This window comes from Rissa tridactyla, chromosome 2, assembly GCF_028500815.1.
Source record: "Rissa tridactyla isolate bRisTri1 chromosome 2, bRisTri1.patW.cur.20221130, whole genome shotgun sequence".
In the NCBI taxonomy this organism is placed as follows: Eukaryota; Metazoa; Chordata; class Aves; order Charadriiformes; family Laridae; genus Rissa; species Rissa tridactyla.
In genome coordinates, this window is record NC_071467.1 from 7,460,885 (window position 1) to 7,486,331 (window position 25,447).

The 25,447-nt window shown below is 40.5% G+C and overlaps 1 long non-coding RNA gene across 1 annotated transcript in view; it reads right to left on the reverse strand.

The window, feature by feature from the left end:
• The window catches only part of LOC128905574 (uncharacterized), a 51,706-nt gene extending 29,048 nt beyond the window's left edge, over positions 1-22,658 (reverse strand). The window contains exon 1 of the long non-coding RNA XR_008464906.1: positions 22,575-22,658. This is a non-coding gene — a long non-coding RNA (uncharacterized LOC128905574). The remainder of the gene's footprint in view (positions 1-22,574) is intronic.
• Positions 22,659-25,447: the final 2,789 nt, after the last annotated feature.

Below are 25,447 nucleotides of genomic sequence, written 5' to 3' on the forward strand. Positions count from 1 at the left end.
TCAGGCTGTGCCTAGACCTAGACCAATTTTTATGCTTAAATGTGTCGATTAACATTCCAAGTAGACAAGACGGCCATTCCACAATTTTGACTATACTGCTAAATTATTGTTGCATATTCTTCAATAACCTTAACTTATAACAATTTAGTTTTCCAACTAAAATAAGTTTCAATGACTTATTTACAGAGAGGAAAGTGGTCAATGAACACGGCTTATCTTAATGGGCTGTAAACATCATGTAATGTGGTGAACAAAGTGACTAAAAAAAAGGTTAGGGTAGATAGCAATTTGCTAAGAGCTGTCAATGGCTCAAAACAATCTATATGAAAGATTGCTTTTGTTGCCTTTTTTGTTGTTGTTATTGGTGGTTTGGTTTAGCTTTTTTTTTAGGTATGCACACCCCGTTCTCTTATTATAGTGTCTAACAGTTGTATGTTACCATGTCTCAAGGTAAGAAAATTCTTTTTTCTCATTATTTAACTGTTGAATTAGGATAACAGGTAAATTCCCAATCCTTAGAAGTATTTAAATATCTCGGTAACACTGTATTTAGAGATGCCCACAAGAAAAGTCCAGTCCTCATATGTGCAATCAATACCTCTGTAACAGGAGTTAGAACCAAAGGCAAAGTCTTACTTGTAGGTAGAGACGTTAGTGCAAATTTCCATTGATTTCATTAGAGCTAGCACTACAACTGTAATATTTCCTTTTGTTGTCTCAGCTTATTGTCATTAACTAGATTACATTTGTTTAAAAATATAAAGCTGCATACAAATAAGATCTGTTGATTAAATACCAATAAACTCCAGGCATGCAGGTTGGGATTTATATTACCTAACTTAAGCCATCTAAAAGTCAAATCTAAGATAATCATCTAGGCTCCCTCCATAGTCCACAGTCTGAAGGGTGGTTCTCTTTTGAAAGCAACATTCATCTTACATTAAATGGCTCCCTTGGGGTACCCATTTAAATCAGTTATAGAACAAGTCAAGCTTACACTGTATGCCTAATTTTAAAATACATTTCTTTGGGACTGACTTCCAGGGCAACTGTTGATTTTAAAAGAATTGCAGATGCTAATGTCAACATCAGCAAAATTCAGCAGTTTAACTGATGAGCAGCTGGTACTAGACTGATGAGTAGGATGATTGCAATTCATCAAAGGACTAATGAAGATCTACGTAAGACACCTCTGGTACTTTCTGGAGGATAATACGAAAACCAGGAAATAGCTAAATATAGCATTTCAAAATACACAACATGAAATGAACAGAGAAGGCTGCAAATGACTTAAAGTTGTACACAAGCTCATTCTGTAGGTAAAAACTGACAATTAAAAGGGACATGACTGATGCATGACAGAAGATGATAAGCAACAGGAGGATATATGAAATGAGGTATAACGAAGGGATTAAATGTTTGTAAAGGTGAATCGCAAACCAGACCTTTTGAATTTAAGCTACAAGACAGCTGGACCTCAAAAAACTTAGAAAACACTCCCTGGCCTCCTTTACAAGGCATGATACTGGCTTGATATTACAATGAATAAATTGTAATATGTCCATGATGTGTCCATTCATAGTCTGCCGGAGTCTGGAAGCAGATGAGATAAGAAACCAACCCAGGTGGCGGTAGCTCTGGCTAGTGAGTGAGTGGATGCCCTCTGAAGCTACAGAAGTTTATTCTGGTCTGCTGCACACCTGAGGATCCAAAGCTCCTTGATCCTCTTAATAGTGAAACACACAGAGACTGTAAGCAGTAGCCAAAACTAGTTATTTTCTTCTGAAGATAAATCCCATGAAAAAGATGAAAGCATGCTTAGATATCAATATTATCAGTAAAGTATCTTGTGATAAACTCTTCTAAACAGATCAACAGCCACCAAGTCTCCTTCTAAAAGAAAAATTATAAATTATTAACTACTATAGGAAAAAGCCAAGAGTTAAGTATATGTGTCAAGAAAAAGGTTTCCATTGGTTGTGCCCTCCTTGGCAAAAAGCGATACTTCTATTATTTTGAAGTAAAATTATTTTCATTTATTGCCAATTAAATAGTCCCAGATAAACATTAAAACAAATTTCCCCTCTCCCGTTCCCAGCTTCCCCCCTTCCCTCCCGACCCCTCTCCCCACCCCGAGGGGCGCAGGGCTGGGGCTGGGGGTGTGGGTCCGTCCGTGCCAGCCCCTCGGGGCCGCTCCTCCCTCCTCAGCCCTCTCCCTGCTCCAGCGCGGGCCCTGCCCCGGGCTGCAGTCCTTCAGGGACAACCTGCTCCCGCCTGGGCTCTCCACGGCCGCAGCTCCTGCAGGAAATATCCCCCCGCTGCGGCCTGGGGCCCTCCCCGGCCTGCAGGGGGGGTCTCTGCTCCAGCGGGGTCTCTGCAGGGCTGCAGGGGATCCCTGCTCCGGGCCTGCAGCACCTCCTGCCCTCCTCCTCCTCCGCCCTGGGGCTCCCTCTGCTGCTGCTCCCTCCTTGCCTTCCTCCTCCTCTGCCTGGGCCGCCTTCGGCCCTTTCGCAAACCTCTTTTCCCCCCGGCGCCCCCAGCTTGGCTGAGGGGCTCAGCTGTGTCCTGCGCTGGGGCCCTTGGAGCCGGCTGGGACCGGCTGGGACCGGCTGTGTCCGGCACGGGGCAGCCCCGGCCGCTCCACACACAGGCCGCCCGGCAGCCTGGGCATGGGCACTTCATATACCTATTCTTTAGGTTTCTTATTTAACCGTTTGCTTTTCTTTCCTTTTTTTTTCTTTCTTTTTTTCTTTTTTTTTTTTTTCTTTTAACATTTAACATCACAAACATCCCTTCGGATCAGAATCTGCAACAGGAGCAATTTATAAGGGACCCACTCTCACGTTAGGAAGCTCATCACTTGTTAGTTCTCCTTTCCTTGATTAGGCCTTATAAAAATGTTAACATTTATATCAGCACAGCCCTGCTCAGTGAGGGCATTGCCTGTGCTGGGGTCACTCCATCTTCCATACCATCCCACTTCGTGGAGCAGCCGTCACTTGCAGCTCCCAGGTGCTGGGTTGGATCTCAAAACATCATGCACCCAGGTAGGATCAGCTCTATCCAAACTAATCCTGACAGATGCCTCCTAAATATCTACAGTGATGGAAACCATGAAGAAAAGCATCAGAGCTGGTAGGTCTGCGTGTCCTGAGTGGCCCACTACATATTGTACATGCTGAGTTTCATCAGACCGAATTTGTTGCCAGATTTTTGTCAAGAAATTTCAAAATGTTCCATGTCAGCTGAAGATGCATGAAGAATTCCCTGAGAATTTTTTTTTTTCAATTATTTCTTTCATTTTGCCTCTTATTCCTCCAACACAATAGTAAAGCATGGGAGGGTTAGGGTTTTGTTCACTTTTTTGTTTATTTTGGAGGTTGCGTCTCTCCAGAAACACTATAAACTTTTCCTAAATCTATTGGTCTTTCCACTGCCAAGACTCACTGCCAAGGAAAGATGAAAGGATGAAAAATCAGACTTGAGGTCTTTTTTATCTCTTCTTTCTCTCCGACTAATGGGGAAATCCAATCCCCTAGGGGCAGAGCAGCAAAATAATACAGTAAATTTTCTTTATCCAATGGTATTAGATGGAGATGATCAGACAAATAAGTTTCAGCCTTTTCTTTTTTCCTCTGTAAATTACATCAGTAGCCCTTTTGTCATTATAGTCCATTCTGGGTTTAGAATCAATTAATTGATGAATAAGGGCAGTAATTATCTGTGGGCAAACGTTTTACACTTTACATTTACTTACAGAAATATCATCTCAATAATTTGCTGTAGCAAATTCCACTACAGCTCACATGCATTGTAAAATGCTAATTTAAGAATGTTTCTTGTTTGTTATTAATAATATATTTCAGAAGCATAAGTACAAATTGAAGAACTCTGGATGATCCACACCTCATAGGACTAGGTGCTACAAAGCGCACTGAAGGATTGGTCACAGTCCTTAAATTTTATTGAGAAAAGTAGATTGATTCTACTTTCCTCGCAGTTTTGCCGAAGATTAATTTAAAGTCACAGTGTATCCTTGACTCAGATGTATGCAAGTGGCACTCGTTGCTCCTTGATGAAAGTGCTGTTCTGTGTTGTAATTTTTTTTTATTTCTCAGCTCTGTTTTGAAGTAGAATCTTATTTCTGTAACTAAGCAATCAGTCTCCAGCAGAAGGAGCACTGGCGATACAGCTAGGTAAACCACAGTCCTTGAGATTTTATTTTGATAAAAGAGATTTAAGAATTACATGTGATGTTTATCTCCGCTACAGGACATTTTCTTCCATGTTCATTCAAGAGGAAAAGTGACACCAGTTTAACCAGGGATGTTAGCAGCCATGTGCTGGTCCTCCCTCCCCTTCTACCACAAAATCCTGAATTCAGTCCAGCTTCAGCTGGCTTTCAAAGTCTGACAGACTTGCACCACAGGCATCAGAGTTGCAAAAAGGAAGGAAGGGAAATTTAACTGTCTTTACCCCTTTGCCCCGCTATAAATGCAACCTATGCTTAAGTTGTCTGTCTTATTTCTTCTCAAAATATGATGCACTGGGCAATAGCCACATGCTAGAGATTCATTTCTCTTCAGAGTTTCATGACCTCTTTCTGTTGTTCATGGGACCATTTAACTCTTGGTCTTACACATGACCACAGTGGGGACCCCAAGGTCTCTGTACTCTGTTAGCTTTAGACAAACTCAAGGGTAAGGCCTGAACTAATCTAGCCTGATAGGAGGTTTTCGGAACTGCAATTACTTTCTTTCCTCAGAAAATTTCTGAAAGACAAAGAAAATTTAAGGGACTTCATATATTTTGTCCTTGTGCCATCCCCAGCATCATTATATGACTTTCAGCAAAATGTAATCACTGGGATTTCCCAGGGCTGACAAGTATTCCCTTGCTAGTTTTTAAATGGATATGCCAGCTTTCATGACCATACTTCTTGTATCTGATACAAAACAATAGGAACAAGAGGGTCATGCTAATTTATGCAAGGAAAAAACATATCCTGAAAAAGTTTAGCACCCATTTACCTTTTTTTTTGTCCACTAAGCAGCTAGTTATGTCTGTTGTCTCAGACCTTTTAAAGTCCTTCCTGTTTTCTTTCCAGACAGTCAGTGCATTGCTGTTTTGTAGCAGGACTCTACTAGATTGTACAAAAGAAAAAAAAAAAAAAAAGTGTTTTATGCTGCTGCTACACTAGCCTAAATGGAAATCCGACTATTTACTCTTATCTGTAATTTCCATTTCAGGAATAAGCGGATTTTTCATCCTTGTTATTGAAACCTGAGTAGTTAATGTAATCTTCTGCATTGACACACTAAAGAAATCACAATGATGCTAAAGGTGGGAGAGGAGATCAATAGAGTAACTTGACTTTAAGCAACTGGTTCCTCACAAGTCACAGTCTCACTCTGATAGCACTCTTATTTTCTTTCCCCTCTCTCTTCCATAAGAATTTATCATTGCATTTGTTGTTTTGTTTTGGGGGTTTTTTGTGTGTTTTGTTAAAGTCTATATCCTCTTTAAAAAATACCATTCAAAGTCTCCCTGAAAACAAGTGACTAGGACATGGATAATTGTATTCAAGAAAAACTCTATTCAGGAAAGACTTAGTTTCTCTGCCAAAATCAAATCCCTTTTTTTACTGGAATTTCACACAAGAGCAAGTCCAAGGTCAATCTCAAGCTTACAAAATTACACCTAATGTCCTAGATTTCATATAATCCAGTTTCAGACCAGCAAATGAAAAGTCTTGGTGGCATGGTAGATGGTTTGTTACCATCAGGGATGAATAACAGAAAGACTTTCTTTTCTTAGACCTCCCTGAGGCATTTGACACATCTGTCATATTTCCAAAAGAATGTTTTAATATTGAGGTACATCCAAAGAATGTGATGGAAAATGGTACCAAAGATCAACCACCTCTCTGATCCTGTATGGCATTTAAATGCAGCCATAAAATAATATAGACTCACATCAGCAACCTTTCACCACATATATGTCTACAACACTTCAGTACGCATTGCACAACACTTGGAAAACAAGTCCAGGTCTGAGATGAAAAACAGGTCTTTGAAATTAAGGCCAAAAAGGTCAGTGATGATGCTGATGACCAAAGAAAAGCACTTTAAAAGGTTGCTACTAAGAAGCAGCTGTTGGCTCAAGAATACATATCTTTATAATAACTTTGGGCAACACATTCTATAGTTTATTACTCTTTCTGCATTCCTTGCTGATTTTAGACTCTTACCAACCCATACCTCCGAGTGATGCCTTCTGTTTGTCATCAACTGCCCAAAGAGAATTAACACTACTCTAGCAATGACTGTGATATTCATGATTTTCGCACTTCTTGGCTGGGGTAAAGCCATGAAATATAGCTTGGAATGAAATCATTAACAGCAGATACCATCTGCATTGGATCTGGCGTGTCCGGGAGACATAACAAATGTAATTGTCTGTTTTTATCACTGCTTGTCATTAAACAGCAAGTCAAAGTCAGAATCTTGAGCCTTATTTATGGTCCTCAAGGGAGAGAGGATATATTTATCTTGTCTAACCTTAAATTTGCATCGTATATTTGTGCATGTGCTTCAAGTGTCTTTGTAGCCATTGGAGAGAAACAGGCCCTTTTAGAAAACAGAGGCTGTGAGACTGTGATCAACAACTCTGGTCTGTTGGCACCACTGAACTTTCTATGCAAATGTGAAGTTCATGGAATTTCATGGGAGTATTCTTCAATAGTACAATGAGCTCCCTTAAAAGCAGACAATCATAATGAATGTCTCCATCTCCTATTGTATTTCTTTGACCTGCTATCTCTTTTTTGAACACGTAGAAAAGAAGAAGAAAAAAAGAAAAAAACTTTCCAATCAAAACACTTCACTGCATACACAATTATCTCCCCTGGGACAGGAAGAGCAAGAAAATGAGCTACAGTTGACACATGTTAGTCACTTAGTCACTTACTTAATGTGCTAATGGAAGATACTCCAATATTGCGGGTGATGAGGGCTGCATAAGAATTAATACAGTAGAATAGAAACTGCTTGCTTACAATGGGCAGAGGCGAGAGATTCTGAATAGGACTAGATTTATTTTATCAACTACACAGCAGTCAAAGCTGTTTCAATGAAGATAAATGAAGAACTCTATCATCTTACTTTGTAGACTTATTTAACCAACAGACTGTCTTCTCTATGATTTGTGATGGCTTTACACATTAGAAACTAACTGAGATATATCATGACTGTCAAATACTGGTATTCCTGTGGGTTTCACATACAGTACAATAGAACCACTTTCATTATCTTTGTGTTACAGATAATGGATAATAAACCATCTTACAGTACCCAAAGGAAAGCCTCTTGGAGCATAGAAACACTCTTAATACATGGAATACATTTTAAACCTTTTTTTTTTTTCTGAAGAAGTCTTTGAATCAAAATGAAGATGACTTTATTTTTTAAAAGCTACACTTTCCCCCACCCCCTTTTCTTTTACTGTCAAGACTACTTAAACTACATCCTAACAGTAACTGTGCAGTTATTCTTACTTACCAAAGCACTTACTTTTCAGTAGTTGGAAAAGGTTAAGGGCTTGGGATTCTAAAAAAAATCACTGAGCAATTCCAACTGTCAACAACATCAACTGATTTTCTACTCCCGCCATTTGAGCTTTCCTTCACTGGTTTCCCTGTGCACGTTATGTCCATTTATCTTTGTTCTTCCTAGTGCTGGACTGCTTGTGTTCTTTCTTCCCTTTACCCGCAGTCATTTCCATCTCTTTCCCAGTCTCATACCGCATAAATGATCCTTCACTGGAGTCTTGTCATTCCAAATGAGAAGGATTCACACCAAACCTTTTATCTCTCCAAAACAGGCAACCTCAAGAGTATGCAAGCAACATCTATGTAATGGTGTAACACCATTCAGTCATGAGACAACATTTCAGTTAGATAAAAACTGAAAACCAGGGCTGTCTCAGATCTCACCATAGCCTGCAGATGACTATTCAGACAGATCATAAACTCTGTGTCATTTTGCTGGTTATGTGTGGAAATCTTAGATACTTTCGGGCATCCCTAGTGGCGCTAGATGCCTATGTTTCTTCCTAGCCCTCATTTTCTCTGATACCCCTTCTGTTGTGAGTTACTCCTTCACGCTCAAGCTAGGAAAGATATTTTGGCTGAGATTTGTATGTGCCTGAGATGCATCATTCCTTCAAGGTTTTGCATTGATTAGTTTTATCATTTACAGTAGTTGTATTGGTGGTACACGAGATGTAAAAGAGGCAAAGTTTGTAGGAGGAAGTGCTATTTTTAATTACATCAGTCCACTCAGTAAGGGTGGGCAGTCTTAGAAGAGCACAAGGGTTTCACAGAATCTTCTTCAGGTCACAAGAAGGAAGAGCAATTCTCAAGTCCAAGAACAAACTCAGGATAAAATCTCCGGGCTGAGATAATTATGTCAGCTGATAGACAGCTTGAGGGAAGAGTATAACCATTACTTGTACAACATATGGAGCTGTAGCTAGACTTAGTCCCTCAAGAAAGCGGGACTAGTAGCAAGTATCTCTGGGAAAGGCTTAACGGGAGTTAAAAAAGTGGGAGAAGATTGTGCAGTGCTATTAAGCCAGTCCTTCTTTCACACCAGTGACTTTTAGAATTCAGTAATCTGTGAGTTTGTTTCCTTTGGACTATAAAGATCTAAAAAGTGTTTACAGGCTTTTAGGATGAAGAGGTAGATGTCAAAGATGTATCTTTGGTGAAAATTTTTCTACCACTGAGGAAGATGTTCATGCCCTTTCTTAACTGTATGGCTGAGGTCATTCCAGACAATTTTTTTGTTTTATCTTACACATATATGCAAATAAATGCTCTGATTGTATGTTCTGATATCATCAGCTCAAATGTGTTCAATGCAGGAAGAAGTGGTCCTTTCTGCCAAGACTGTTTAGTCTACTATTTAAGTGGGGTTACCTGTGCTTTAATATCTTATATAAAGCTTCAAACTCTCTTGGGAACAGGCATCTTAAATACTTGCAAGTTGCCTAGCTCAATTTGAGCATGCAGTTATTGCCATAATTGTAATAAACTCAATTCATGTGCACAGTAGTTGGTTCACTACAGTGTTCATCCCCTGTATTTAATAAATATTTAACTGTCTACTGTGTAATAATTAATCACTTCAGCTTTCCTTCTAAATGACCTTCTGTTAAAGTTGCAAAGCAGTTTTATATCTATAATAAATCTGCCTTTCCAAAAAGCAAGCTATGGCAGACAGTTCCTCTATCTCCACTGTAATCCAGCCCTACAATATGTATTTGTGCAGAGTTTACAATTAATTGCTTGACAGTGAGAAGGAAAAACAAAGAATTTGAGGCACTCAGGAGAAAAAAAAACACAACCAAAAAACAAAGGCAGACAGTAGTCGAAACAGGATCAGAGGTGCCGTTTAAAAGCATATCTCAAGGGCATAATGAACTTGTAACTAGACCTTTACCAATGACATCAAAGACCTCAGCTCCAGTCTCAGTTATGGTCCTTGGCCTGCTGTGTGGCATTTCCTTTCAGCCCTTTGTGACTCTATGTCACTGGATCTACCAAGAAGATGAAGTTACTTTTATATTCAAAGAATATACAATAGCTATGGAAATACACCCACATTCTGGAGTTGCACTGTGGCATTCAATAGCATTCTGTAGTTTGGAAACTACAGAAGATCTACACAGAGGATTGCAGATACTTAAAAGCTTAGAATAGATATCCTCATAGTCCTTCATAAAATACATAAAGACAAAATCTTTGAATTTCCATCAAAGATTTATTTAAAATAGAAGAGCTCCAAGAGGAGGGAATGGGATTCCCTAGCTTCCAGTGTCTTCTGATATTCTATATACAGGCTGTTTGAATACTCTTCTGGGATGCTTGGGTGCAAATTTCTTCATGCTTCAAAGTTATCTCTTCTGCCTCTTTCCTCTCCCCTCTTCCACAACACAGAGACAGTGCTCTCAGAGGTACTTATAAAGGTGCTTACTGCCCCTATGCCTTTCACAGAGTCTAATCTCCTAGGAATGCTCTGACAGTTACTATGAGGTTGAGGTCCGTGAGCAAGACAGAAGGATGTCTGAGCTGTAAATGCCTTAGAGGTTTGGAGTGAGAAGCCAGGCTGCTTAACACTGTCTGGTTATGTGATATGAAGCTTGTCTCCATACATACAGAGGAGCTCAGAAACACAAGGAAGGCAGAAGAGCCCCATTACTCCCCATAGAGAACAAGTCTTACTCCCCATAAAGAACAAGTCTTATGAGGAGTGGCTGAGGGAGCTGGGATTGTTTAGTTTGGAGAAAATGAGGCTGAGGGGAGACCTTATCGCTCTCTACAACTACCTGAAAGGAGGCTGTAGTGAGTTGGGGTTTGGTCTCTTCTCCCAAGTAATCAGCAATAGGACAACAGGAAATGGCCTCAAGTTGCCCCAAGGGAGGTTTAGATTGGATATCATGAAAACTTTCTTCATCGAAAGGGTTATCAAGCATTGGAACAGGCTGCCCAGGGAAGTGGTGGAATCATCATCCCTGGAGGTATTTAAAAGATAGGTAGATGTGTTGCTTAGGGACATGGTTCAGTAATGGTTTTTGTCAGTATTAAGTTGCTGGTTGGACTAGATGATCTGAAAGGTCCATTCCAACCTAGACGATTCTATGATTCTACTCGAGTCAGAAACATGAGTCCCTGCCCTGGCCCCTGACAGTGCTGTCCCAGGGGAGCTCCAGTCCCATGGGTCAGGGGTGGCACCCACATGATGAGGCAACAGGAGCAGTGCTTTGGGTAACATCACTGACTAAGTGGGTCCACTGCCCAGGGTCATGGGACGCGTTATGGGATACAGGGGAGGGGCATCCTGGGATTGTCCATGTCGTATTATGTGGGTTTAGGGCAGGAAGCAAAGGTATGGAAATGGATAGGCCTAGGTGATCTGACAAGCATGGTAAAACCAAGGGATAAAGGGGTGAAAGTGTCAGGTGTAAACAAGCGGCTTGTCAGTACGTTTGTCTGACCATGCCTGGTAGTTTTATTGTTTTATATGTTTTATGGCTGAGGGGCTCAGCTGTGTGCTGCGGTGGGATCCAGCTGGGACCAGCTGTGTCCGGCACCGGGCAGGCCCAGCCACTCCCCCCACAGGCGGCCGGGCAGCCCCACTGCCAGCAACTGGGCACGGACACCCTGCACACTGGTGTCTCTCAGTGTCTCCATCCATGTTGCTCTCATGGCACCTGTGTGTTCATGGAGCAGCACCAGGAATGAGTGCGGAGGTGTGAGGAAGGGTGTGAGCTCTGATGAGTATCAAGGCAGACCTGGGAGCCAAGGGAGTGCGTGTGTCTCAGGATAACCTGTATGTGTCTGGAGGACCTGGCGACCTGACAGACCTAGGGGGCCAGGACAGCTCCTGGAGAGACTGTACCTTTTAGGGGGATGAACTGAGAGACCCATGTGTGTGTGTGTGCACGCGTATGTGTGTGTGTCTGTGTGTTTTGCTGTGCATACAGGGGGGAACTATAGCAGCAACTGGAATCCCAGAAGGACTTGGGGGTACTGATGAATGAAAAGCTGGACATGAGCTGACAGTGTGCTCTGTGTGTGAGTGCCTACTGGGAACACATGTTCTGTCCTGCCATTGTTTGCACCTCAGGGCATGGAGCTGTGGCAGTCTGGATTCAGTAACTTAGAATCATAGAATCTTCATGCTTGGAAGGGAACTTTGAGATCATCAAGTCCAACCATACACACACACACAAAACAACCTACAATCTCTGTCACTAGAGCATGCCCTGAAGTGCCAAATCTACCCATTTCTTAAATACCTCTAGGGATGGTGACTCAACCACCTCCCTGGGCAGGCTGTTCCAGTGCCTGACCACTCTTTCAGTGAAGTCATTCTTCCTAATATCTAATCTAAACCTCCCCTGCTGCAACTTCAGACCATTTCCTCTGGTCCGGTCATTATTCACTTGGGAGAAGAGGCCAACACCCACCTCTCTCCAGCCTCCTTTCAGGTGGTTGTAGAGGGCAATGAGGTCTCCCCTCAGCCTCCTCTTCTCCAAGCTAAACATGCCCAGCTTCCTCAGCCTCTCCTCATATGACCTGGTCTCCAGACCCCTCAGCAGCCTGGTAGCTCTCCTCTGGACACGCTCCAGCACTTCAATGTCCCTCTTGTACAGAGGGGCGCAGAACTGAACACAGCACTCGAGGCGAGGCCTCACCAGTGCCGAGTACAGAGGCACGATCACTTCCCTACTCCTGCTGGCCACGCTATTCCTGATACAAGCCAGAATGCTGTTGGCCTTCTTGGCCACCTGGGCACACTGCTGGCTCATGTTAAGCTGGCCGTCCACCAGCACCCCCAGGTCCTTTTCTGCTGGGCAGCTTTCCAGCCACTCTTCCCCAAGCCTGTAGCATTGCTTGGGGTTGTTGTCACCAAAATGCAGGACCCAGCACTTGGCCTTATTAAACCTCATACAGTTGGCCTTGGCCCATTGATCCAGCCTGTCCACGTCCCTCTGTAGAGCCTTCCTACCCTCAAGCAGATCAACACTCCCACCTAGTTTGGTGTCATCTGCAAACTTACTGAGGGTGCACTCAATCCCCTCGTCCAGACCATTGATAAAGATATTAAACCAATCTGGCCCCAAAACTGAGGCCTGAGGGACACCACTGGTGACCAGCCACCAAAAGGATTTCACCCCATTAATCACAACTCTCTGGGCACGGCCATCCAGCCAGTTTTTAACCCAGCGGAGAGTACACTTGTCTATGCCATGATTCTCCAGCTTCTCCAGGAGAATGCTGTGGGGGATGGTGTCAAAGGCCTTCCCAAAGTCCAGATAGACAACATCCACAGCCTTCCCCGCATCCAGAAGGCGGGTCACATGGTCATGGAAAGAGATCAGGTTGGTTAAGCAGGACCTCCCATTCCTAAACCCATGCTGGCTGGGTTTATGTATATCCCATACACCCACACATCTTGTGTTGTGTCTCCTCTATCTAGAAACCTTCACTGTCTGAAATGGCTCTTTCATCTGTGTTGGCGAATCAGAATACCGTACATATTCAATACTAGCACAAAAAAACCTAGCCAACATTCAGCTGCCTAAAAAGTGGAAGGGTGACATGGAGGCTCACAAAATCAAATTTAGACAGGTGATAAACTCAAAATAAACTCTATTCTAACCTGAAATTGTTTAGCAGAGAACCAACTGTAAACGAGGTATATCAAAATTGCTGAACACTCTGACAACATTATTAAACCACAGGTTCAGAATGTACGAGGAATTAATACGGCGTGACCAACTTAAGAGTTCTTAAGCTTTAGAAATGGTGATTCAAAAATGTGCACAATCACTCACCTATAAGATGAGGGCTCTCAACCTGCACAAGAGTTGGACCATAGGTAGCGTCCCAGCCCATGGGGAGAGTCCCCAACTGCAGACCTCCTGCTTCCAAGAAGGCAAACTCAGATTTTGTTGGCTGGTGGGGCTCCATTTATACCCTAATCGTATCTGATTTGTGGTCGTGCCAGCTCTTATTGGCTGAGAGCCGCAACTTCCTCACCTTTCAACCAAAATGCATACATGCTCACCACCACTCTTTGTGTGTGACAAGAGCTGTGGTGAGAAGTTTTCACAGGCTTTTGTTGGGTCTTTGTTAGGTACAAGAGCTGTGGTTGGAAGTTCTCGTGGCTTTTGTCATGTCTTTGTTAAGTCTTTGTTAGGACTTTGTCAGGGCAGGTGCATCTGCCACAAAGGAACATGTGACAATGGCAAGTTTCGATGTCAAGTGTCGTTGGATATTCCATCTGACCTCCACTGGTTGCTCCAGCAAACCACAGATCTGGAAGACTCTGGTATCTCAGACAGATATTCTAGTCACTGAAGCTAGCAGTCGTAGGACTTTACTGGAGAAAACCTAAGATTCTAAACGTGGATTTCACCTAGGCAATATTGAACACTTCCCTCTGGCCAATAAGACAGGAATCTATTCACACTTCAGGCTTCCACAGCACTCAGTAAGTGTCTCTGTGGGACGATTCAGTCAACAGAAGGTCTGCAGTGTTTTCTGAAGGAATCTCTCCCCGGTAACTAGGAAAAAGCTGAGGATTTCTACCTTACTGTGTTTTTGGTAAGTGTAGGTTCAAGGTGAATGGGATGAAAGGATGTTATTAAGGATGGACCTTGAAGTTTAACTGCTGATATTAACTTTCACCGATAAGAAGTCAAGTTTAGATTTGTGTGCCTTTGTTGAAAGTTTAGGTTCCTCCATCCATTAAAATCCTTCTACTAATGAAGCCTTTAGGTGTTTATTCATTTATTTTGTCAAGATCCCATCAGGATACTTTAGCCCTATATCTCTTTTTAAACAAAATATGTGCATGTGGAAAAGGTAACTTTCAGGATTTGGACCTTTTGAAAAAATCTGTACCAAGATGTGTAAAGAATACCAATTTTACTGCCACACTTCCAATAATGCATTCCTGCATATGGGTGGGTAAATAAGAACATCTCATCTAGTGTCTAACTTTTGCATTCATTCTATATTTATAGTACATATTATCCCCAACAGCACTGGGGTTTACCAAATAATTTAGAAGCAATTACTTAAGAAGATAAATTTTTGAACTGCAGGCATTTTATTTAGTAAAATTGTCCACTTTTACGCATCAGCATAATGCTCTTGATACTAAAGGAAAATAAGAACAACGTAATAATAACACCCAGCTTGTTAATGCATGGAAAGAGAGGCAAGGCTGGGAACTGAAAGTATTTAGATTCTTTCCTTGATTATAGCTGTGGAAATTAAAAAAAGTAAGACTCCAGATGTCTGAAAAATAGGGAGGTTTTAGGGTTTTTTGCTTGTTTGTTTTGGCTATTTTTTTAATCCTATTGTCAGTTAACTACCTAGAAGGTTCCACCATATAGATACATTTTAAGTATAAACCTTCTGCCAATGTAACTCACAATCTCATTACAAAAGCTCAGAGGAGGGAATCAGAAATTAATCCAAAATTAGATGTTAATTAGAAACGTGTGCATACTGATGTGATGTGTTGCAGATACAAAGCCACTGCATGCCGTTGGTTAGAGTAGCACTTTATACCCTGCCCTGAGCAAAGAATTGTGCAGAAGCTGGGGTTAGAGTAGCACTTTATACCCTGCCCTGAGCAAAGAATTGTGCAGAAGCTCAATGCACCGTAGAGGTGTGAATCTCCCTGTAAATACAGAACAAAGAAACAGTCTTTGCCCCAAAGTGCTTACAGTCCGATTGGGGGTGGGGAAAGAGAGAAAAAGAGAAGCCTTTCTCTTTTTTCCTATTGCTGCACAAACTGGAGTCAAAGGACCAGATTCCTTCAGAAATTAATCTGTTTTTTCTACGAGTTCACATGGGATCTGGGACGGATGCAGAGCTAAATATGATGGGAAAAACACAGATATGTCATTGGGGGGTTAGGCAGGGTGTCAAATCAGAAATCTCATGAGAGTGGTCTTGGAGAATGGATACCTTCAGGGAAACAAGATTGGACAGGCAGAAAGACAAGTTGTTTGATCCTTACTTGATTGAGGCAAATGTTCCTTCATTAAGTCATCTGCTATGGACAATACTTTGCTGGCCAAGTGACAGCTTCTGGGTAGGGCTTAGGCTATAGCCAGGACACTGACAGCTCCTCGCATGTCACCACTGAGGGATTTACATGAAGCACTAGCTCCTATGAACAAATAATTGTATGAGATTTAGGAAAAAACAAAAACAAAACCAAAACATTCCAGATAATTGAGAAAAAGCTTACAGGTTTCCCAGAATGCCCACAAATGATTGAAAACCCCTCCCTTTATTATTTTTAATGTTAATGCTTTTATAAAATAATCTTTTGATAACCTTTGATGACTTTATAAAATCATCTTATTATTTTCAAGCATATAATAGTCAATTATTGAATCCCCCACAGAGGAGGGCCACGAAGATGATCAGAGGGCTGGAGCACCTCTCCTATGAAAACAGGCTGAGAGAGTTGGGGTTGTTCACCCTGGAGAAGAGAAGGCTCCAGGGAGACCTTATTGCAGCCTTCCAGTATCTAAAGGGAGCCTATAGGAGAGATGGGGAGGGACTCTTCATGAGGGAGTGGAGCGATAGGATGAGGGGTAACAGTTTTAAACTGAAAGAGAATAAATTTAGATTAGATAGGCAACCAAGATGATTATGGGACTGGAGCACCTCCCTTATAAGGAAAGGCTGAAATAGCTGGGACTCTTTAGCCTGGAGAAGAGAAGGTTGAGGGGGGACCTGATTAATGTTTACAAGTATCTAAAGGGTGGGTTTAAGGAGGACGGAGCCAGGCTCTTTTCAGTGGTTCCCAGTGACAGGACAAGGGGCAATGGGCACAAGCTAGAACATAGGAAGTTCTGTTCAAATACACGGAAAAACTTCTTTACGGTGAGGGTGACAGAGCACTGGAACAGGCTGCCCAGGGAGGTTGTGGAGTCCCCTTCTCTGGAGATTTTCAAGACCCGCCTGGATGCAGCCCTGAGGGATGTGGTTTAGGCAATCCTGCTCTAGCAGGGGAGTTGGACTAGATGATCTCTAGAGGTCCCTTCCAACTCTGAAGATTCCATGATTCCGTGATTCCGTGATATTAGGAAGAAATTCTTTACTGTGAGGGTGGTGAGGCACTGTCCCAGGTTGCCCAGAGAAGCTGTGGCTGCCCCATCCCTGGAGGTGTTCAAGGCCAGGCTGGATGGGGCTTCGAGCAACCTGGTCTAATGGGAGGTGTCCCTGCCCATGGCAGCGGGGTTGGAACTAGATAATCTTTAAGGTTCCTTGCAAACCAAACCATTCTATGGTTCTACGATTCTAACCTCTACTTCTGGTAATAGACTATTCACTCACTTCTCATTAATCACCTGCTCCACTGAAATGAGCATTGCTTTATTCCAAAACCATAGGAAATACAAACACAGAAATTCCAGAAAAAAATACTAAGAAAACACTATTTTTCTTGCATATAGTATTCTGTCTGCATTTAGCCTACTGCTACCACTAACAGTAGCCAAACATAGCAGATCTGCTAGAAATGTCTCTTAGAATTACAACTCTTAGTTTTCACTCATACCAGGATATCTCCTGATAAAGTGAGAAAACTCCCCCTTCTGAGGTAGAAAAACTTCTTAGGAACACTTTTGTAAGAAATTTTTAAGAATTTGTGGATTTATTGTGGAGTTCTGAGAGAAAAACTGAAAAATTAACAAAGTTAGACTTTACTAGTAATTTTATGGCTTTTGTGTTAATGATCAGGGGTCATTTTGCCCTGTAATAGATTCTCTGCCCTGAAGTAAAATATATTCCAGAAAGGAAAATCCTTTCCTGTCTTTTCCTTGCTCCCTTTCTATCTTTGTTCGTACCACATGACTTGTTAGATCAAAGTTTCCATTTTAGCTTCATATACATATTGCATGAGTGTCAAGTCCTGACTTTTTGCATCAAAAGTTAATGGGAAAAATCATTCTTCAAGTGTCTAGGGCCCATACGAATTATGGTCCCAAAAGGAAATATCCAGACATAGATGCCTGTTGGACTTTCAGAAAATGATCTATTCAGCTTTCCAAAGGGATTTAGATACCCAATCACCTATAAAATTAATGAGAATTGGGTATACTCAGTCCCTAAGTGGCTTTGAAAAGCTTGTCCTCAAAATCCATACTGGTAAATAATAATGGTTTACTGCTAGGGAGTTTCTAGCTAATCTCAGCACATGCATCATAACAGCATCTTTTACTGGTGACTTATTTTATTAGAGGAATTAACTTCTGTCACAGAAGACTACCAATATCTGAATATTTCTGAAACTGATAATTGCAACACTAAGGATGTTTGATGTACGGATATCTGTTTATATTGGATTTAAATACCTAATTAATACTTAGCTGCTTAAATCCAACATTGCGAACATTGCTTTCGAAACAGAATTTTCAAAAAACATAATTGAAGTTGACAAAGGGCCAATAAAATACTAATCACTCACCACTTATCTAAGGGGACACTCTCATCTTGATAATGTATGGCTTTTGCAGCAGACCTGTCATTATCACTAATGCCCTGTGCATTCTCTCTAATACAGGCTGAATGGCAGAAACATTTTGAATAAAGTCACTTGCCTCTCTCAAGATAATATTATTTCATGTGATTAATTGTTCCAAGTATTAAATATGGCTTAAAGTATTTTTTTCTATAGCAGTGTTCTCCATGTACAAGGAAACGAAAGATGAAAACAGGCTCTGTTTTAAAAAAAAATAAATGAATGAATAAATATACAGCTAGCCTTTTATCTGTTTAAGCAGCATGAAAACTTAAAGATGCCTACAAACCAAATTAGTGAAATGAAGATATAATTTTTCTCTCAGAAAATCCAAAGTAAGTCTCGGATAATTCTGTTCTTTGTGTACTTCTGCCAAGAAACTGATAATGAATGATAATTTTATGTAGTTATATAATGGTTGTCATTGGCAGTACAAATAGAAGACTCCTATTATTTTCTTCACATTTCTTTCCCCCAAAGCTTTTAAACCCAGAGTCTAATCCAAACTGCATTGCTGTTGGCAGTGATTTGGGATTATAAGAAGTTGAGAGTAGCTGTATTGTGTCAGACCATTTAATACTATATACCATTGCTGACAATGGCCTGAAACAAAACCTTAGAGAACAAAGGTAATATCATGAAAAGAATAAAATGACTCAGTTCGTGGGATAACTTCCCAGCTTCCAGCAATTTGTAGCTCAGTTGTTCCTGTAACTGTGAAGAAAACAGAGAAGGTCTGTGACAGAAAGGGGTTACAAGGTGCTTTCATCTCCAGTGTACAGACTGGGAACTGAGGTCCTAAGGGAAGTAAATAATTTCCCTAGTCCCCAGCACAAAGTTGCAGCGATGCAGACTATTAAAGGGGGTGCAGGATTTAGCTTGTAGCAGCTGTAAATTTTAATACCAAGAAGGTTAAATTGGCTAGTGAGTTGCTTGAAGCTCATGTATAGAAGTACCAGTATAGAACAGTTTGAATACTGTTTGCAGACATCACAACCAGCAAATTTTAGGTGAAAATATATATTTTAAACAATAGGAATAGCTATAACTTTTCAACTGCTTATTCATAGTCACATCCCCAAATGGTGAGACTTTGGGAACTGTTTGTTTGGTTTTTTTTATTTAATCATTAGAAACCAACTCTAAACCAGAGATTTCTCCCCACCCCCAACTTTTCTTTCAGAAATACGCATAGTGAACTACTGAATATTTTCTTTGGTAGTTTTGTCTAAATAACACTTCCTTGTAATTGGTCTGGTGATAAATATGACAGAGAATAGTCCGAAGAAACAAATCATCATGTCCCTAATTAGAAGACTGTATATTTTTTGTTCCATATATTTTTGAATTTTTTTCCAAAATGTTTCTAATATTTATGTCAAAAATACATTATCACATTGTTTCAACTGTTAGCCCTTTGTCTTTCATAAGAGAGTTTTAAATTATGATAAAAGGTCATGTAATAGTTTATGCGAGCATTTTGCTTTTTAAACTAATATTGTGAAGTCAAAATAACATTTTTTTTAGGAAGTGTTGAAACAGTCAACTCCCCCTGTTCTTTTGGAAAAAAAAAAAAAAAAAGCTGATGCTTATGTTAGAAAATGCCCATTTGAAGACTCCTAGTAAAATTTATACCTCATCCATGGAGCTGCAATGGAAAATAAAAACTTATTTTACTCCATATCAAAGTTTGGATGTAAAGTAATATACATGCACTGTGGATGAACATCAGACTAGAAAAGAAATATAAGTGACATGAGGGGAGTCTGAAAAGGGGGGGAATTGTTGTGTTCTCTTCGGAAAGAGAAAGCTAAGTGAAGATCTTTGGACTAGATGACCTTTAAATGTCCCTTCCAACCCAACACATTCTATGATTCGTTCTATGATCTTGTGGTTTGTCTTCATCTACCTGTAAACTGTAAAGAAAACAGAATGGAACTCTTCTTAGAAGTGCAGTGCTAGGGCAGGAGGCAATAAGAGGCTATCTGTCTGGACTATCTGACCTCTTATAGCCTACATTATAATGAGATTCTTTTAAATGGAAGTAAACTTGCTTAGCTACAGCCTGCAATTCTCTAATATCTGAAGCAAAGAAGTTCCGTTCAGTAGTGGGAGAAAATGAAACCAGAAAAAAACACTGATTAAATTACTAAATGTGTGTAAAGAAATCACAGGTTTTTGACAATAACAGCCAAAAACAAAATGCAGGGGACTTATCTCCTGGCACAGAACACCCCGAATCATGTCTCCTATGATAAAAAGGAGAGATTAAATGCCACACTGATAGTTATTCACACTTTAAAGAGGGTTTTTTCCTTATTAGAGTATGAATAAAATGATAAGGAAAAAATCTTTTTGAAGGTGTTGCATGCTGGAATGTGGAAATACCAGTTCTTATGGTAAAATGACTGTACACTGATACTGACTTCTCTTGCCCAATTTTTTGAGGGGTAGGTCAGTATTGCACTATTTTAATGAAACAGATGAGATTTTGCTTCTCTTACACTTTCCAACCTCCCTCTTTGTGGATCAATATCAGCCTAGCTATTTAACTTCCATTTGTGGTGTTGACGTCAATCAGCAAAGAAAAATTAGGTCCCAGTTTTCCCTGCTGCCCATAATAATTTCATAATCCATAGGACTGTGGTGATTCTTCACAGGAAAAAAGAGCTGAAATGTACTCCTACTACCACACAGCTGATTTTTCCAGAGCTGGAAAGTCTATGGAATATATATGGAATATATGGAAACAATCATTACCATAGTTAATATTAATAAACTTTGAGAGAGAATGCTGGTGTCACCACTCTTTATTTTATTCAACCACTGCATTCTTACATTTCTCTGAAAAATAACTACAATTCATCTCCCTTTCTGAAAAGTGACCAGGAATCTTTTGTTGCTCATGACCTAAGTATGAACAGAAGACAAGGTACACATGCGGGGATCTTTTCTTTTGCTTTTTTATTTATTTCTTTGGAGCATAAGACCCTGCCCATGTGAAATGTTGAGTGCGTCCAACTTCTGTGGACCTTGGAAGGAGATGATGTTAAACATCACTTTATTTCCTCTAAAGACCAAGGATCTGGGGGAGACACCTGATAATTTTTAATGTCTCTTCTGCTCTTACAATTAAAATGCCAAAAACTGTTCCATACAGAAATTGTTTCTGTATTAATGACCAATTAGGAATAAAAAGAAGAGGAACAAGAAGACTGCACTTTGTCATATAATAATTTATTCATGGTAGAAGCTGATGGAACAACATTAGGGGAAAATCAATTTTTTAAATGAACAGGAGAGGCATTATTTTACCACCAGCTGATTCACATATATCCTTGCAGTCTGCCTTGTTAACTGTGAGGAATTGCAGAATTTCAATATTCAGTAAGAAAACACTTCACTGAGGTATCTGCATGAATGTAAACAAATGCAGAAAGGAAAGTACATTTGCCTAACTTGGAAAAACTGGATCCCCTCTAGGAATGTCAGTGTTCTATCTATTTACAACAGATTTACACATCATACGAAAATTCATCCAAGTGGAATTATGCTTACTAATACAGACAGACGTATCTTTTGGTGGATATATTTTATAACCCAGATGTATCCAAGCATATCCTATCAAATCATCCCATGATATTCTTGGAACATTTGATCATCAATAAAGAGAAAAAACAATCGAGGATGTGTATATTGAAAGGAAGAAAAGTTACTTTTCCCCAGTTCATTCTGAGGCCTTGGTTCTTACTTTTTCATCCTGTAGTAAATAAAAAGTCCCTATCCAGGCATAACAATTTATGTGATTTTATATTCTGCCAGACAATCTCTTATTCTGTGATCATTTGAATAGGCCCAGGAAGACAACTTTTCTTAAAAGAAATTATCATGGTAAAAGGTTTTGTTTTCCCTTTGGATTAAATTCTAGCTTTGAAGAAAAAGACATAAATGTATTTATGGAGTAAAAAAATATACAGCTCAGCATAAAGTTTAGGAGAACTCTCATGTAAATCAATGGCATAATTCCCCATGGATGAAGCGCTGTCCTCACTATCAGTGATTGGAACTTAGACATTAAAATAAAAAATGCCACAGTTTCACATTCAAACATCAATGATGCAAACCAAGGACTCAAAGCGTTATTCTTTGTTTTCTTATTTTTCTAGAGAATGCTCACACTACAAACTACCCACTGCTTTGGTATACAAAACCATGCTACAGTCCACAGGCAAAAATAAATACCTCATTCTCCTGTGGTTTTAAAAGATGTTTAGCAGGCAACACAACAGGAGTGGATCTTCTAGCTTTCCCAGGATCAGTGGCCTTACAAAAGCTGACTTATTTATACCCAATAGCACAGAGATCGGGTCACCGAATGGTTTTGATTCAGAGAGTTAGAAGAGGCTTAGCTAAAAAGTAAAATTACTGAACAGAAAATTGGTTCTGTTTTACCTCAAACCAGGACATGCCTGTGAAGATTGGTCCTGTCTTCCTGAGGAGGCTTTTCACTGGAATGTAGCAGTGAGGGAGCTCAGGATGATCATCAAAAAACAGGAACTGTGTGACTTATAGGGCAACTTCACAGGGCAGTATGCTGATGTGAACAGGTTTAAACTTGCACATGATTTTTTTTTCTTTAAACTTCACTTATTAATTAGTAACTCGGTCCCAGAGGGCCCTAATACAAGCGTTGACCATCTTATGCTCTGTGTTATTTCAAATAATGTGGCACTCCCAAGTGCTTTCCATTCAGCATCAGTGACAGAAATGAGGTACAAATTACTTGATGGTTAAGGCATTCTCTGGGGTCATGTGAGTGTAGGGTTTGAGACCCTTTCAGGCTAAAAATGCCACTGAATTTCATCCCTCCACACATCCCAAATGACTGTTCAAGCCATGAAGCAAGACGATGAAATCTCTTATTCTGGAAAAGCAGAAGGAGACATTGGCCCTCAGGAGGACAATCCTGCATTAGCTTTGCTTCGGTTTGAGATATTGGTTTTGGAATAAATGAGTTTTATGACTTTGAGAGAGGAAAATATCCATTAAAAATAATCTGTGGCATCAGTGTTTCCAATTGTCTTGCTCCAAGCTGCTCTCTTGTCAAGGCCTGACTCTTTGGGTTGTCATTTTGAGGCTCCTAAAAATCTCCCTGCACAAAGACCCAGGCTGACTGGCACAATGCTCTCCAGGCAGGTCCAGAGACCCAGAGGCACCTAGGCTATGGAGGTCCTATGTTCTGTGATCTTTATTTCTTTATTGCATCTAGCCTTAAGATTTAGTTTGTTAGGATATGCTGATCTAGTCAGTCTGAGACGTCTGATATAATACAAACCCCTGCATGGATAAGGAGTAAAGGCAGAATGTCATACTACACATTGTCTTCATTTAAATAGCCAGTAGAAATGCAAGCCTTTTTTTTTTTTCCCCTTGAAGACACTTTTGTCATTTAGTGTGACTCCATTCTCAAAAGTAAATAATAGCCTCTCACTGCCACAACAAGAAGAGTGTAACCGACTGCTCCTCATTTTGTATCGCCCCCCTGTGAAATATGCACATCCTGCTTTCCCCAGTTGAGCTTGCTGATTTTTATAGCTAGTTTTAACATAAAGACTATTGTGCTAAAGAGTTGGGATGATATGACATTTGAAAAGCCTCTTGAGAAAAAAACAGCGAAGTGGATAGCACTGAAAAATCATTTTGAACCTGAGATAATTTGAGCAGCTCTGCACCAGTGTTGTTCCACTGCTGTCAGTGACAGGCGCTTCAGACAGCACGTTTGCTAAGTATCCCAATATATCAGTGGTTGTCTCTCTCTAGAGAGACAGTCTTATCTCTGCTAAGGCTGACCCGTGGAAAGGTTATTCAGAGAAAATCATCAAGAATTATATCCTGCTGGCCACCATCACACCTCTGGTGAGTGAGAATGCCACGGAGGATTAAGAGATCTCTATGAGCTAAAAAAGCAGCAGCCAGATCCCTTCTCAGCAGTTTCTGCCCCAGCGCTGGCACCTGCATTATCCCATCATTGTCCCAATCTTAATGAAAAAGGTGACAGACTTGTGGGCTGCAAGCACTTTAAAACATCATTGACTGGTGTCTTCGGTGGAGATGAGGCTAAAGATTCTTGGTCTGCGACACAAGCTTCCTGTGAGAGTTTGTGCAAGGGACACTTCCTTGCCTCATTTACTCCTCTCCCTCTTTCTCTTTCTGGAGCAGATAATTTGGGAGACAGCATCTCTTGTGTGGCCTTCCCCTGGAGGTCTAATAAACAGCACATACACCTCCAAGAGTGCAGGGACCAGAGGGGTTCTTCTCTCCCAGACAAGTGTCGCTTTTTGTGTTTAAAGAGTACATAACACTGCAGGAACATTCATGTAAGCAGGAGGGAGGCAGAGATATTTTATTTAACAAGGGCAGCTATTTTGAACTTTGCCGGAAAGAACACTAAATAACATTAAAAAATTTTAAAGTTTGGAGTGCCCAATAGATACACAGTAATCTTTTTTCTCCAGCTGTGAATGCAGGAATTAAGTGCTCAAATGGAGGGATAGAAGTTAGTAATCAGATTTTCAGAGATGCTGAGGATACTTAGAATATAGACACTATTCCATGAAATGATGTAGCTAAAATATAAGTTCATGTCATAATGTACCAGCTCTGCTAATTCCTGTGATAATCCATAGCAGGAAGGCAATTAAAAAGTAGCTAAGGGATAGTAACTTCTTAAGCCACCTCCACTGCCTGATCAGAGAATGTGAGATTGTAGTTACCTAAATAGTATTTAACTCACCAACCCTCTTGAGTATCAGTTTAAAAACATTGAAGTAGAAGTTTTACTTGTTTCTGTGTTCATTAACTCCAAAAAAGAAAGTGAGATGCACTGAATTTACAACCAATGTTGTCTGTGTGAAAGCCAGTGTCCTTAAATAAATGAAAAATAATTTAAGAAAATTGGAGTGAAGTTTCTGACTACTTCTCTATTAAGTACTCATTCAAGAAGGATTATGTTTGGCAACCATGATGCCAGATCACTAGATCTACTCTTTAACACTCATTCTTCTCTCTGCTGTATGTACCCACTCTTTATCCTCATCTATATTGTGACCAGGATCTAAAACACACCTAGCCAAATAACTCTGCAGACAAATAAGTTGACTCCTAACTTGAATGAGTCTTCCAACTAGGTTCATACGTCCTGCATTGGGATGTGCACATCTGCATGCACATACTGAAAGGAGATTGAGATGCCAGCAAGTAGATCAAATGGCAAGGGGAGAGGTAAAGAGAAGGGATTTGAGCTGCTGAAACAAATGATCCTCTAA